Consider the following 4,886-nt stretch of genomic DNA (forward strand, 5'->3'; position numbering starts at 1 on the left):
ATTATACAGCAGACAGAAACAATTACAGAACCAGACAGAGACCATGCAAATAAACATACAAAAAATACAGAAGTGAGGATTTCACAACTACATCTATACAGACATAAGGGTTTTCCAGCTGTGTCTATTGATAAGTGAGTTCTTACCAGACAGAAAACTATCCACCCAAATTTCCTTTTACATGTTCTAGGCTTTTCCCTTTATCTGGAGGTGATAGATCGGATCACCTCCCTAACAGCCCCAGATTGCCTTATTTTAATGTGACTAGTTTGGAATGTGAGGGTGTGACCGTTCATTTCTCACTTTATGGCTGCCTCTGCTGCTTAGCCAAAGGCCTTACTTAGCCTAAGAACAGAGCCTCAGACTGTCACAGAACGAGAAGGTCCTTTCACAGATAGACAGTGATTCTGATTCTTTCTTTTATACCTCTATAATTAGCTAAGTGATAAGAATACATGTAAATTCCTAAAGTATAGGCCTTTACAGACAGGCCTGAATATCTATATCCTAACTGTATACAGTACTATAAAATCTCTCCTGGCCAGAGGCACAAAATCCTTTTATCTTTAAAGGGTTAAGAAGCTCAGGTAACATGGCTGGCATCTGACCAAAAGGACCAATAAGGGGACAAGATACTTTAAAATCGCGGGGGGGAGGGGAGAGAAGGCTTTGTTTCATCTGTTCTTTTTCTGGTCTGTGTGCTTGCCAGAGACAGATCAAGAAAGCAAGCAATCCAACTCTGTTAGGATTAGTAAATACTAGCAATGGAATGCATTAGCTTATTTTTATTTTGGCTTGTGATTTTTCTCTGTGCTGAGAGGGAGGTGTATTACTGGTTTTGGAACTTTAAAGTTTTGCCCAGAGAGAAATCCTCTGTGTTTTGAATCTGATTGCCCTGTGAGATTATCTTCAATTCTAATTTCACAGAGGTGCTTCTTTTAACCTTTTTCTTTCTAATAAAGTTCTGTTGTTGTTTTTTTAAATCTGATTGGGGTTTTTTTAGTGGTCTAAAAAAAACCAAGGTTGGTTTGTGCTCATCTTGCGTATTCTCAAGCCTCCCAAGGAAAGGGGGTGTAGAGCTTGGCGGAATATTAGGGGAAGTACTCCAAGTGGTCCTTTCCCTGAGTTTTGTCTAATCATTTGGTGGTGGCAGCGTTACCTAATCCAAGGTACAAGGGAGAAATTGTGCCTTGGGGAGTTTTTAACCTAAGCTGGTAGAAATAAGCGTAGGGGGTCTTTCATGAGGGTCCCCACGTCTGTACCCTAGAGTTCAGAGTGGGGAGGGAACCCTGACAGAAGGGACCTCAGGAGGTCATCTAGTCCAACCCCCTGCTCAAAGCAGGACGAGTCGCCAACTAAATCATCCCAGCCAGGGCTTTTTCAAGCCTGACCTTAAAAACCTCTAAGGAAGGAGATTCCACAACCTCCCTAGGTAACCCTTTCAAGTGCATCACCACTCTCCTAGTGAAAAGGTTTTTCCTAATATCCAACCTAAACCTCTCCCACTGCAACTTGAGACCATTACTCCTTGTTCTGTCATCTGATACCACTGAGAACAGTCTAGATCCATCTTCTTTGGATCCCCCTTTCAGGTAGTTGAAAGCAGCTATCAAATCCCCCCTCATTCTTCTCTTCTGCAGGCTAAACAATCCCAGTTCCCTCAGCCTTTCCTCATAAGTCATGTGCTCCAGCCCCCTAATCATTTTTGTTGCCTTCTGCTGGACTGTTTCCAATTTATCCACATCCTTCTTCTGCTATGAGGGGCCCCAAACTGGACACAGTACTCCAAATGAGGCCTCACCAATGTCAACTAGAGGGGAATGATCACGTCCCCCCTACTTATACATCCCAAAATGCTATTAGCCTTCTTGGCAACGAGGGCACACTGTCGACTTATATTTGGCTTCTCATACACTGTAACCCCTAGGTCCTTTTCTGCAGAACTTCTGCCTAGCCATTCAGTCCCTAGTCTATAGCCGTGCATGGGATTCTTCTGTCCTAAGTGCAGGACTCTGCACTTGTCCTTGTTGAACCTCATCAAACTTCTTTTGGCCCAATCCTCTAATTTGTCTAGGTCCCTCTGTATCCTATTCCTACCCTTCAGCGTATCTACCACTCCTTCCAGTTTAGTGTCATCTGCAAACTTGCTGAGGGTGCAGTCCCCTCCATCCTCCAGATCATTAATGAAGATATTGAACAAAACCAGCCCCAGGACTGACCCTTGGGGCACTATGCTTGAAACCAGCTGCCAACTTGACATGGAGCCATTGATCACTACCCGATGAGCCTGACAATCTAGCCAGCTTTCTATCCATCTTATAGTCCACCTATAGAAACCTTGAGGGGCTTTACTGCTGTGGGTAAAGAATATTGGATCTCCTGAGATGTTGCATTCCAAAGGCAGACAGACAAACTACACAGACAAATCAGTGAGTAGGTAGATAAATAGACTAAGAAAACAGAAAGAGAAAATCCCATGTCAGAATGATCTTACCATACTTACGGCCCACACTTGACAGGCAGGTGAGTTGATTCATATTCATATTCCCCTTTAATCTTTGTTATCCTTTCAATTTCAAAGGACCAGATTCTGCCCTGATATATAGGGGTGGGTCTATAGAGTCCCAGACTTCTTCCTGAATGCAACAGTCTATCTACACAGAATAAGTTGCAGCATAGGGGACATAGTTGATCACTTATTTACTTGAATCACCCATCTCTCACACTGTCTTTATTTGCAAGGCAGCAGTGAGACAACTGAGAACAGTTGGTGCAAGTTACCGGTAGTTTCTATTTTTACAGTGTGTGTGTGTGTGTGTGGGTGTGTGGGTGTGAGAGAGAGAGAGAGAGAGAGGGTGGTGAGGATAGGGGCAGGGCATTTTCTGGAGAAGGTATTCAGTTTTTGAAAACACTGTTCACAAAATCTGCCTGTGTTAATAGTCAGATTTTAGTCCAAGGTCCATCGCTTTGCTTTGGCATTTGTCTCATGAGCTGATCATGGGGGAATGGTTTAATTTCTTTCTGGGAGACATATGGGGATAAACATAGATTTGTTTTTGGACAGAATGTTGTCTTCATTCTCATTTCCACTAAAATATGATGTCAAAATAGCCCCTCCCTTCCATAGAGGCAGCTTAGATTAGCTTCTGTATAGACAGCCTGACAGGCCGCTGAGTCCCACTGCGTCAGATTTTCAAAGGAGCTTCAGTGATCTAGGAACAAAAGACCCATTAATTTTCGATCACATCCCTCTTTTTATAATTATGTCACTGTGCTAGAGAGTGTTTGCTGGGCACATTCATTTCTTCTTCTTCTTGAAAAGTCCTTGTGTTTTTTAATAGGGATGAATCCAATACACTACCACAGATATTAAATAGTGTTTCCAACAAAATACTCAACAACAACAACAAAAAACCCGGCAGACAATAATGGACACTTTTTATAGAATTTGCCAGATCTCCAACTGGGGTCAATTGGCCACAGTTCCGCTGGAGTCAGTGGGCCAAATTATAGAGATATTAGGGCACAGAGGGAAAGAGAGAGAAAAACATTATTATTTGTGGCTAGAGCACTCAACCCAGATGCAAAGACCCAGTCCCCTGCTTCACTGCCCATAGAATTATTTATCTGCAGTGGAACAGCTTCAACAGGCCAGTCTGAGGGAGTCCCACATCAGACTGTCCATGGTCTCAGCTGAGCAGGATATACATGAATCCCAGTGGGGCCTGATTCTTGGATTTAGGTGTGTAAAGTGGCAGTTAGGTGTCTAAGTCCTTTGGTGTATCCAGCCACAACTTCCAACCAGCTCCTCTCTAAATTTAATCCATTTAAATATGTATTTTACAGGATGCAATAGGCCTCTCCTTACATTCATCCTACTGAGCAGATGATGTCCACAGGACTTTTCAATTTACTTTGATTATATCTGTTAATTTCATGTATTTTTTCTGTGTCTTACAGGTCAGACTACCTACGCTACATTGATAACATCTTCATCATCTGGACCCATGGGAAGGAGACCCTGGAAGAATTCCACCATGATTTCAACAGCTTCCACCCACCATCAACCTCAGCCTTGACCAATCTACACGGGAGGTCCACTTCCTAGACACCACAGTACAAATAAGCGATGGCCATGTTAACATCACCCTATACCGAAATCCCACCGACTGCTATGCCTATCTTCATGCCTCCAGCTTCCACCCCAGACTCACCACACGATCCATCGTCTACAGCCAAGCACTGAGGTACAACCACATCTCCTCCAACCCCTCAGACAGAGACCAACACCTACAAGATCTTCACCAAGCATTCTCAAAACTACGATACCCACACAAGGAAATAAAGAAACAAATCAACAGAGACAAACATGTACCCAGAAGCCTCCTGCTACAAGACAGGCCCAAAAATGAAACCAACAGAACTCCACTGGCCATCACCTACAGTCCTCAGCTTAAACCTCTCCAACGCATCATCAGTGATCTACAACCCATCCTGGACAATGATCCCTCACTTTCACAGACCTTGGGAGGCAGGCCAGTCCTCGCCCACAGACAACCCGCCAACCTTAAGCATATTCTCACCAGCAACCACACACCGCACCATAACAACTCTAACTCAGGAACCAACCAATGCTCAGATATCAGGAATGGCAATATACAAAAATCTGTAGGAGAACACTTCAACCTCCCTGGCCACACAATAGCAGATGTAAAGGTTGCCATCTTACAGCAAAAAAACTTCAGGACCAGACTCCAAAGAGAAACTGCTGAGCTCCAGTTCATTTGCAAATTTGACACCATCAGATCAGGATTAAACAAAGACTGTGAATGGCTATCCAACTACAGAAGCAGTTTCTCCTCCTTTGGTGTTCACACCTCAATTGC

Source organism: Chrysemys picta, chromosome 13 (genome assembly GCF_011386835.1).
Source record: "Chrysemys picta bellii isolate R12L10 chromosome 13, ASM1138683v2, whole genome shotgun sequence".
NCBI classification, from domain to species: Eukaryota; Metazoa; Chordata; order Testudines; family Emydidae; genus Chrysemys; species Chrysemys picta.